Genomic DNA, 12,032 nt, shown 5'->3' on the forward strand with positions numbered 1-12,032 from the left:
ACTAAAGTAACTTTGTTAAATAGGTTTCCTTACAGATGAAGGATTTCAGTCTTTGGTTTTATTGTTTGTGAAAATACACTGTGATCAAATGGGGTAAATCCCTGTTGAGAAATTTCAGAGTTTATATAAATTGGAACATGATCTTTCTACTACTGCAAATATAAGCAAATGTTAAAAAGTCATCCTTAAAACAGGGTTTGGCTTTGACCTATCCAGGAGAAATTGATGGAACACTAGACAGGTGTGGTAGGGGTAATTCTGAGGTAGCGTCACGAGCTCTACCTCCTGGTGTTAAACCCTGTATCATTCCATCCCCTTGAATGGGACAGGACTTCTGTTTTGCTCGTGGAAAGTAGATCATGGAAGAAGTGATGGGGTATCACACTCCTTGATCAGGTTCCTTTATATTGCAACGGTGGTAAGATGTGATTCCCAAGATTACAATATGTTACTGTGAAATTCCATTTTAGCAGATTAGTAAACAGGATATTATCCCGCTGGGCTTGAAGAAGCAAAGAACCATGCTGTGAACTGCCTGTGAAGAAGGCCATGTGGTCGGGAACTGCGGCCGCCTCTAGCTCTGAGGATGGGTTTCCAGAGACAGATAGTAAGAAGCCTGGTCCCTTAGTCAGAGAGCCACAAGGAATAAATTCTTCTCATGGATGAATTTGGAAATAGATTCTTCCCCAGTCAGAGGAGAATGGAGCCTGCTTGCTCCTTGGTGTGAGACCCTGAACAGAGGATCCAGCTCAGCTGTGCCGAGGCTCTTGAACCACTGAAGTTGTGAGATAATAACTGTGTGTTATTTTAAGCTGTTAAGTTTGTGATAGATCGTCACACAGTGATATTTCTAGAATGAGTCATAATTGCTGAGATTCAGAATGGTATCAGTTTTGATAAAACTGAATTAAAGCATTATCATAAGATGAATTGTTTTCATTATTTTTTTGGTATAAAATTGATGAGTGAGACAGGTTTTTTTTCTAGAGTGGGTAGACTCTAAGCCATAGAGTGGAAGAGGACAATCTATTCACATGTAAAATCAATCTGAAAAAGGATTATTGAGTAGTTCTTCCCTGAGGCTGAAGTCCTCAATTTTTTATCAGAATTTTTATCCCAAGACCCCAGCTTCTGAGACTTCTCAATTGTTAATAGGTCCTCATGGAATGCCTTCTACTTTTTCTAACAAAAAGATATTTTTCAGATTTACAGTTGCAATTGGCTGTATTTGCTGTTAAGAAACTATATATACATATATTTAAATGTTTTAATAAAAGATGATAGAGATATATTATATAACTGAGAAAGTTATAGGATTTTAAAATGCTTCAAAATGAATAGAGAAAAAGAACTTTGGTGAACTAGGTTGTTTTCTGATAAACGTAAGCTTTTGTGAGTGAATGTAGGCTTTTATCTATATGGTGATCATTCAATTACACAAATGCAAAATTGGAAGTTAGCAGCCAGCTATATTTTACTTCATTCAAATATTTTAAAATTGACACCAAATCTTGTTTTGCTATAATTTTTATGGATTTTATGTGCTCATTTTGTATGAAAATGATATCCAAGAACTGCTAAAGTTATGAGGAGAATACCTAAAAGTTAAGTGCTTGCAGAATTGTAACATGTATGTGCTGGACTTGACTGGGCATTTATAATACATGTGTGTTCTCAAATAACAGGGCCATATGGAGTGTAAGTCACATGAAGGTTGTTCTTTATGTTCCCTAAATATATTTAAAATCATTATAAATGACATGTTTGCTGGTTCTGAACATTATTTCTTATACTTTCTGTTACTTTTTGATATATTGGGGGGACTGGCTTGTGGAAAGCCTACATATACACACACACACACACACACACACACACACACACACACAAGAATATTAATGATAACAGCAATGGTCCTAGTTAAGGAAGAAAAGAACATAATGTGGAAAACAGAAATAAAAGAGTGCAGTTCAAATAGAGGAAGACAGAGGAGAATTTTTAACAAATCTTGGGAGAGGTTTATTAAGTATTTCGGGGCTGTGTGACATGGGATTCCTGATTAGTAGGGAAAAACAATTTTGATGGTAAGAAAGGTAGAATTTCTCGTCCTTTTATTTTTGTGTGACTAAGGTAACTTCTGCAAACTCTGGAGTCAACTGAAAATCAGATGGGACAAGTTTTAAAAATAGGAAAGAATAATTTCAGGCCTCAAAAGCTAGAGGGACAAAATGCTACGTTAAAAATACTCTTTGTTTTGACTATACATAGCTAAATGGAGATGTTAAAATTACTGACCAATTGTAGCTTGTAAATATTCATATAAAAACAGAATAAAATAGGGCCTAGTAACCAAAATGACAACTCATATTTACTAACTTCAATTCATGGCTTAAAAAAGAAACAGAAAATGTTCTTTGTCCCTACAGAGAAGACATTAAAAAGGAAACTTCTTCCACTTGAGCTGGGAAAACAGTCAGGTGAGTTCAGTGTCACAGGGAGTAGTGGAAAGCATGGGCAGCAGAGTAGCCAGTTAGTAAGGAGAAGGACCTAAAAGTAGCAAGAGTAACCACTGGGGCCCAAAACATCGGTCTGCGGCAAGAGGCATTTCCAAATTCAAGGAGCAAGGCCTCCACAGTGCCAGAGGAGGCAGCTTTCAGAGGGGACCAGAGCCAATGGTTGTGGCCACTTGGGATCCATAAATCAGACCTGCTAGGTGTTGCATCTAGCTACTCATATCCCCACGTAAGGCAGATTAGGTAAAGTTTCCTATACCTAATAGCAACAGGCTATTGGAGATGAAGTCCAATGATAAGCCTGAAAGGAGGAGTAGCTAAAACCAGAAAATCCACATGGAAACAGTAAGATATGAAGAGAAAAGAAATGTGCTTTTCTATGCTGAGCTATTGACAGTCTTCTGATATGCTGTATCATTTCACTCATCATCCCAACATGTTGAGAGCATGGTGTTTAAAACATAGTCTCATACAGCCTAGTAGCCTGAGAAAAGGTACCTACCTCTTTGGGTCAGAGATTTCACATCTCTAAAGGGAAGTGGTAATGCCTATTTCTTAGAATGATTGCTGTGCAGGGCATGTAAAGAATGCCTCAGAGTGTCCTGGGGAGCACAAAATAAAGGCTAATGTGTTTGCTTTTTGTCATGCTCTCTCCTCTGCCAAGAAGTACTGATCTAACATTTCACTCCTGATGAAGCTATTTACACTTCAATTCTCAGTTCTCATCATTTCCGCAGTGAACCTTCATTCCAACACTTATTTTAGATTAATTCTATTTAGTTTATACTGTTACTAGAATATGATATTATAGTTGGCTGTTATGTTAGTCTATCTCATTTGGTAGTTTCTTGAAATCAGTGACTGTATCTTATCAATAACTGTAACCCAAACAGTGAACATAGTGCTGGTATAGCATACTTCATAATGCTTCACTGAAATGATTTGAATTAAATGTATGACAACTCATATAAAAAAGTCTTGCCTTATTTACTTTATTATAAAGCCCCCAGCCTGCCTCATACTGTCACACTGGTACTTGCTTTGCATGCTTTAGCTTGTAACTCTGCTGCACTGCAATGTCTATTTCTTTTTTAGACAGTCTTTGAGAACACAATTTAAGTCATCTGATTTTTCAGAACCCATGCATCCACAGTACCAAGCATGTTTTCAGGGCCCAATATGTGCTCACTGAGAACTTAAATAAATAAGTGGCTGGATTGAATCTATTAAGAAAATAACATTTAAAAACTCAGAAAATGACATATAATGAATGCTTACATTTTAACCCTGAATTTATAAATTTGGTATGATGTAAAGCATAACAAATTTTTCATTTATGCTTTAGTGAACCATAAAAAAGGTAAATTATCACGTATAACCTCTTTTTGATCTATTAACTGGTTTACCTTCTTTATCTTCAAAATGAGTTTTATGTTGACCATGATTCCTATTTCATGATTAGTATATTTTACTGACAGATTATTTTGCTCAGTGGATGGTGGTAAGAAAACAAAATTTTCTTCATCTTAATAGTTTACTCATTTGTTGTAAAGAAAATTATTGTCTCTTTTTTTTTACCATGTTAATATATATTAGCATTAACACAGGCTTAAAAATGTTCAGAATGTAATATCCTGTCTACACAGATCATGATTTATGTTAGCTCTCCCGAAATTGAACATGATCATGTCACAGCTCAGCTTAAAGCTTACTGTGATATAGTTAGTACATCAATCAATCAATTGTACATCAATATAGGCTTCTTAGCATGGCCTACATGGTCTTTCACGTGTCATCTTAATTCATTTCTAGCCTAATTTCCTAAAAATCCTCTCATTTACCTCTGGAATAGCCATCCTGAACTCCTCACCATTCTCCATATGTGTCTTATTCTTCAAAAAAATATATCCCTTTTTTCATTTTTCTTTCTCTCTCTCTTTATTTTCAGGAGCGGCCTTTCTTCCATACCCACTCCTATTTCCCTATTCCAAAGAGCTATCTTATTCTACCTGGACAGCTATATATCTCTCCCTTGTTCTACCCACATGATTTTTAATTAGCTTTCCAGGGTGTACCCAAGATTTATTTACAAAATTCTGAAAATTGCTCATAATACATTACAAAATCCCAGCTGTTCACAGGATGAGGACTAAATAACGTGTAGGCATGGCGTGACCAGTGCCGCTTCTCCAGTCTCCCCGAATCCCATATTCATTTTCATTATCTGTGCTCAACCACCTTGCCCTCGTTGCTCAATTTTCATTTGCTGCAAGTATTATGCTCCCTCCCAACAGTACCATGATGTTTCCTTTACCTGGGAATCTCTTCTGGCAGAACCCTTTCCACTTAGTAAACTCTTACTCATCTCAAATATCAACATAAAAATCATGGCTTTGGACTTCCAGTTTCCTCTTGGATTGAAGGGTGATGGAAAGAGTTCTGTTATCACCCTGACAAAACAAAAAATCCAGGCAAAGTGCAAATTCATGACGTTTCTTGAACCAAAATCCTGAGGTCCTGACACAACCAACTAATGCCATTCTAAGGAGAGACTAAAGGCTGTGGGAAAAGATAGGACCTGAGCACTTCTTCATCTGGGATGCTGTAGCCAAGCATGATATGAGTAATGCAGCTTGAGATGTTAACAAATTATCTGCTGACTGCAAGTCAGTGTGAGTTTGGAGGCCTCATGTGCTGTGTGTACAGGGGGGGTTCATACTTACTTATAGGTCTTTCTATATGAACCTCATAAGATATTCACAAAAAGATAAGTGAAAGTTCTGGGAATGGGCTTTCATGGTGCAGGGTTGGGGGAGGGGAATGATAATATCAGCAGGAAAACTGCAAGCCTCATTTAAGTACTTCTTCCCCATCTGCCCTTACAGACCTTACTGTGGTAGAACAATAAGCACTATAGTCTTTAGGGCATTAGTGAAAACTAGTAAAAAAAAAAAACCCAAGAGAGGACAGATCAGAATACTTGCTTATTCAGAACTACAGCTGGAATAGGGATGAGTAGACTCTACTACTAGACTAAAGTTTACAAATAACAGGTGAACAGTTCTCCTGGAGGAGGACCAGGATAGAGCAAGACTGAAGAGGAACTCTCAGGAACACTGAAAGGAGAAGACCTAAAGCTGAGGATGAGTCAGAAATGATAAAACCATACAGAAGACCATCCCCAACCTGAACACAAATTATCTCCACAGGAATTAGGTGACCAAGGTGCACTGAGGATAGCAACAGGAACAAAACAACCCAAGCCAAAGCCAAGTGTTTAGGTGGCTTCAAATCTACACAATAAAGGGCGAACATAAGGAAAGACCTGCTAACTTCTAGCCCTCCCCAGCAAAAAAAAAAAAAAATTGTTTACCTCTGTATCTACTGTCTTAGATAGAATGTCTAGGTTCTTTCTAAGAAAGATTATGAGGTCTATGAAAAGGGAAATAATGCATTTCTAAGAGACAAAAAAATAATCAATAGAGCCGGGCTCATATCTGACATGTATATTGAAAAACCATGAGCAGAATGTTAAAGTCAATGTTATACAGTTGACTCTTGAACAACATTGGTTTGACCTATATAGATCCACATAACATGCCTTTTTTAGAAAAAAATATATAGTACCGCACGATAGATATATTTTCTCATGATCTTCTTAACATTGTCTTTTGTCCAGCTTACCTTATTGTAAGAATACAGTATAAAATGCTTATAACTTACTAAATATGTGTTAATCAGCAGTTTACATTATTGGTAAGACTGCCAGTCAACAATATACTACTGGCCTGCAGACAGCTTGTAGAGAGCTGTGGGTGACTCTGGGCATTCTAAGTGGACCCTCATGGCAGCACAGCCCAAGCTTGCCTAGGCTGAAGCATGTGCAGATAGAATCAGCAAGATGGGCTTTAGCTGCCACTGGAGTTAAGGATGATGAAGAATTCTTAGAATCAAGAACAGCTGCAGAAACTGCTGGATGGTAACCACCTACTGTTTCAACAAGTGCTGATGGTTGAAATTGACTGAATGAAGTTGGTGACGACCAGAGCATTCTCCACCTACATTGTGGAGACCATCACCTCTTTGGAAAGGACCTCAAGGAGAGAACCCTGCTTGACATGACCGTGCAGGAATGCTAGATCTGCTGGAACCAGTTGTTCTGCATTCTTTCCTAAAAGCGGATGATCAAAAAAAAAAAAAAAAAAAGGTGGTAAACATGGCCCAGAAGTCTACAATTAGATACTTGCCTGTGTTTGAAAAGGCTTTAAGGAATAACAGCCAAAAGTTTTCTCCTTGGTAATCAGCTAAGCCTTGTGGATGTGATTGTACACTAAACCATTCTGGTTCTGGAAAAGAAGATCCCCAATATCCTGTTTGCACCTCCAGGAGTTCTGTAGTAAAACTAAGTAATATTACTACAGTTAGAAATTCTTTCAATCTGGCAGCAAGAAGAAAGCTCCTCTGGATGACATCTATTAAGAAACATCTACATCTTTCTCATGTAAAACATCACATTCATCTGTGAGTGAGAGCTAGCCCCTAGAGATTTCTGTTCCACAGTAGCATGTGAACTGATGCCAGTCTGCCGCCATCCCTGCTCTGTCGTGGTGCTATGTATAATTGTTCCTAAACTGGGTGTTTCATGTCAAGATCTTTGCTAGAAACACTGACATTTTTTTTGTCCAGTGAAAAATTGTTTTGAGGCCTTTTTCTGAGAACTCTTTGGGAGAAGCTAGCATTTAAGTTAGATCTGGTGTAGCTCTCCATTTCTTGATGACAAGGCTAGGTAAGACCTCATGTTCTCCCTTGAGCTTCTGGGTCCTCTCCTTATCCCATTCTAAATGCCCTCCAGTCTCTTCCTAATTTTTAATGGCTAATAATAACAGAATATCTAGTGAATAAATCCTCTCAGCTGTAATAAATCTGTGGTAGTAGGGATTGTAGTAAAGAGTAGCCAAAATAAGGAATTTACAAATACCACCCCCCCCCCCCCGCCCAACCAGTAGTCTGCTGGGCAGTCAAAAGTTATATGTGGACTTTTGGCTGCACAGGGGGTTGGTATCTGTACCCTCCCCACTCAAGATTCACCTGTAATATGATAAAATCTCTAATAAAAAAGTGAACAGCATGAAGAATTAGATGGGTAATTTTAGCAGAGAAATGGAATCTATAAGAAAGAAACAAGTAAAAGTGCTAGAAGCAAATAAAAAACAGTAACAAAGATAAGAAATGCCTTGAACATGCTTATGCCCAATACAACCAATTAAAAATGATTCCTCTGCTCAACATATCTTGCCCCCCAAGAAAAGAAGAAAAGAAAAAAAACCTTAATGACTTTGAAGATAGGTAAAAGAAATTTTAAAAAGTATAAAAATCGAGCAGAGGATCCAAGAGCTATTGGACAATATTACCTGGTTTAATAAATGTATAATTCTTGGGATCCCAGGAGGCGAAAAGAAAATGGAAAGAATAAATATTTAAATAATGGCAGAAAAAAATTTTAAAGTAGTAACAAACACCACACACACACACACACACACACACACACACACACACCCCCCAAGTCCTGTTATACTAAAACTCATGAAAATAAATGAAAATGAAGAAAACTTGAAGGCAGCCAGAGAAAAAAGACAGATTGCATAAAAAGACCAAAGAAGTACCATACACTTCTCATCTCAGGTCATGCAAGCCAGATATAATGAATTGCCATGTTTAAAGTACTAAAAAATAAATAAATACTCCCCACATAGAATTCTATATCTCCCAAAATATCTGTGAAAGTGAAGGAAAAAAATATCTGCCTTCATACACACATACACACACTCTCACAATTTATTTTTAGTAGACTTGCACCACAAGAGATATTAAGGAAAATTCTTCAGGCAGAAAGAATATAAAACCAGACAGAAAGGCAGATAAACTAAAAAGAAGGATGAACCTTGATATGGAATAAATGAATAAAAGCACAGAATTCAGTTTTCCTCCTTACTTTTAATAGCTGTAATAGATAGCTTTGTCTAAATCAAAATAGTGACATATTGTATGCTTAAAGTATATGTTAAAAGTAAAATATATGACCTAAATAGCACATGGTATTGGAAGGAACAATTGATATATTTAGCTCTAAGTACCTTGCTCTACACATTAAGTGATATAATATACATGAGTAGATAGCATTAATGTAACATGACATGTAGTGTAACACTATGTGCAAGGGTTTAAACCCGAGGAACGACTACTAATTTTTTCTATGTTATAAATAATTCCACAGTAGAGACAAAATAGGATTATAAAACATGCTCGATTAACTCAGGAGAAGGCATTAATTCTGTTTATTATATACACTTATATTGCTTTTTATACTTATTGCAGCTTATAAAAACACATTTTTGAGTGATTTATTAGCTGAACCCATTTTTTCATAGACCATAAGCTCTGTGAAAGCTGGGACCATATATGTTTTTGCCTTAGATTATATCCCAACAGTCTAGCATGTATAATAGGCTCAATAAATATCTGTTGAATAAATGAATATAATCTCCTTGCCTTTGCAAACAGTTTTCTCTATCTCAGTGCCTCTGGTCCACTTCTCTGCCTGGAAGAGTTTCTAGGCTTTCAAGACATAATTAACTACCCTATCCTATTTTGTTAATTCTCCATTCATAGAATACTCTTACTCATTACTTAATTTCTGTCAACACTTAGCAAAGTACTGAGGGGCTGGAGGCATCCAATTATGAGAAAAATATGCTCCCTACCTTAAAAAAGTACAGCATAGTTTATTGGCATGATAATTAGGTAACCAACACTAGTAATGCAATGATAATAGTGTAAACATACTTAAAGGCTTCTGTTAATATCCAGAATGTTACAGGACACAGAAAACAATTACTATGAAAGACTACACTATACTAATTATTATTTTTTTTAATTTAAAAAAAAATTATGTTTATTTATTTTATATTTATTTATTATTGATACAGAGAGAAACAGAGCATGAGCTGGGGAGGGGCAAAAAGAGAGGAGGAATCTGAAACAGGCTCCAGGCTCTGAGCTATCTGCACAGAGCCCAATGCAGGGCTCAAACCCACAAACTGTGAGATCGTGACCTGGGCCGAAGTCGGGCACTTAACTGACTGAACCATCCAGGCGCCCCAATATACTACTTTTTAAAAACTTTAGCAATCAGTATTGGAAATTTCACTTGTTGCAAGTCTATCAATTGATAGTTTTATTTTCCTGATATTTTTAGAAAGAGATTTTGCCTAGTTTTAGGTAAAAAAAAAAAAGTGATTAAATGGCATTTGTATAATTAAATACATAATACGTTTTTCATGTGCTCATTTGGTGTGTTTAGTATAATTTGTAATTACAGTGTACACAAGTGTACCCTGTAGGAGCTGCTGAGCTGAAGTAGCTACATATTAATTATTCTGTTCAAATTATCTACAAAAAGAATCACAGAGGCATGTTAAATTTCCATGAAATCAAAAGCCAAAGATGTAAGTCTATGTATGGACAATTAGTCTTATTATCCAACTTTTAATGTTCCCTTTAATGTGGGGAAGAATAACACCACATGTGAACTATTATAGAGGAGGGCTTCTTCCTTTGGCCCTTTTTTGCCTGTTTTTAAAATCCATGAATGATGATATATGGAACTTTTAGCTTGCTAGCACATCCTGGGTTCCTGCTGCTGCAGCACTAGAAATGCTTTTAGTAAAGAATCTAAGACCTAGAGGTGACTCTTAAAAGAAACACAAAATAAAACCATCAGTCTTCCTTGCACAAGATGAAGACTTCGATTAGTCTCCAGTATGCTCCAAAATTTCAACACTACTGGCTTGTCACCTGTCATTTCCTTTTAATTCATTCCTATTTAACAAGTAAATATTTATATTTACCTATATTTATTCCTTTTGTAAAAGGAAATGAAAATAAACATTTTTTTTTGAGAGACAGAGAGAGACAGTGTGAGCATGGGAGGGTCAGAGAGAGAGAGAGAGAGATACAGAATCTGAGCTGTCAGCACAGAGCCCGATGTTGGGCTCCAACCCATAAACCGTGAGATCATGACCTGAGCCGAAGCCAGACGCTTAACCGACTGAGCCACCCAGGCGCCCCATAAATGGACATTTTAATCCTGACAAAGATTAGCAGAACTATCCAGTAATGTATAAGATAGATAATACACATCATAAGAAAGTGGAATTTATCCTGGGAATGCATAATTTGGAAAGAAATCTGTAGTTTTAAATACCAACAATAGCAAAGAAAAGCATAAAAATTAGTGACCTAAGTGTCTGCCTTAAAAAGTAGTAAGAGAGGAAGTAATATATCCCAAAGTAAACGCAAGGAAGGACAAAATCAAGATAATAGAGGGGCTGCTCAGTTGGTTAAGCATCCAACTCTTGGTTTTGGCTCAGGTCCTGATCTCACGGTTCTTGGGTTCGAGACTGCCAGCACAGGGCCTGCTTGGGATTCTCTCTACTTCTCTCTCTCTGCCCTTCCTCCACTTGCACTTTCTCTCTCTCTCTCAAAAATAAATAAACTTTAAAAAATATCAAAAAATTAAGACAATAGTATAAATCAATTAGAATATAGACAAAACAGGGAGGATATTAGTAAATCACAAAATTATTTCTTTGAATATATTAATACAAATCTAAAAATTAGCAGAGAGAGAAATTACAAACATTAGAAAAAACTAAATGGAATATCATTATATACCTAACAGAAATGAAAAAGAATATAAGAGACTATAGAGAACAACTTTATACTAACAATTTTACCAATTTATGAAATAAATTCCTTGAAGAACACAACTTACAAACACAAAGTTAAATAAAAGCCTGACTTCCTCATATCTAATCGCCTTAAAGAAATTGAATTAATATTTAATTTAAAAATGAAAACAAATAAAACCCTTTTTTTAAAATGCTGAACACTAGCAGACATTTGAGAAACTCTTACACAAAGGTTTTAAGAAAATAATGGGTAGAGAAAAATACATGCCAACATGCTGGGTGAGACTGGCAGAAACTTGATATAAAAACCTGGCAAAAGTATTAAAAGACATAAAATCATAGAACAACCTTATTCAGGAAGGTGAGTATGATTTGTTAATTTCTAGGGTAACACTAAAAAATATATATAAATTCCATGCTAGTAGAGGGTAAAAATGGAGAAAAAATAGCCCAAGGGAAAAAAAGAAATACCGAAGAGACCTGAAGGAATAACACAGAATATGAATACATTTGTCATTATGCCAAGTGTGAATCGATATAATGTTCCATTTAAAAAATTTTTTCCATGATATTTTATTGTCAAATTGTTTTCCATACAACACCCAGTGCTCTTCCCCTTAAGTGCCCTCCACCATCACCACCACCTCTTTTCCCCCCTCCCCCTTCCCCTTCAACCCTCAGTTCATTCTCAGCATTCAATAGTCTCTCAAGTTCTGCATCCCTCTCTCTCCCCAACTATCCCTCCCTCCTCCGCTCCCCCTGGTTCTCCATT

General features: G+C 36.4%; 1 pseudogene; it reads left to right on the forward strand.

Annotated features, from left to right (window-relative positions):
- The first annotated feature begins 549 nt into the window (after positions 1-549).
- Positions 550-6,989, forward strand: LOC115297616 (annotated as a pseudogene).
- Positions 6,990-12,032: the final 5,043 nt, after the last annotated feature.

This window comes from Suricata suricatta, chromosome 8, assembly GCF_006229205.1.
Source record: "Suricata suricatta isolate VVHF042 chromosome 8, meerkat_22Aug2017_6uvM2_HiC, whole genome shotgun sequence".
In the NCBI taxonomy this organism is placed as follows: Eukaryota; Metazoa; Chordata; class Mammalia; order Carnivora; family Herpestidae; genus Suricata; species Suricata suricatta.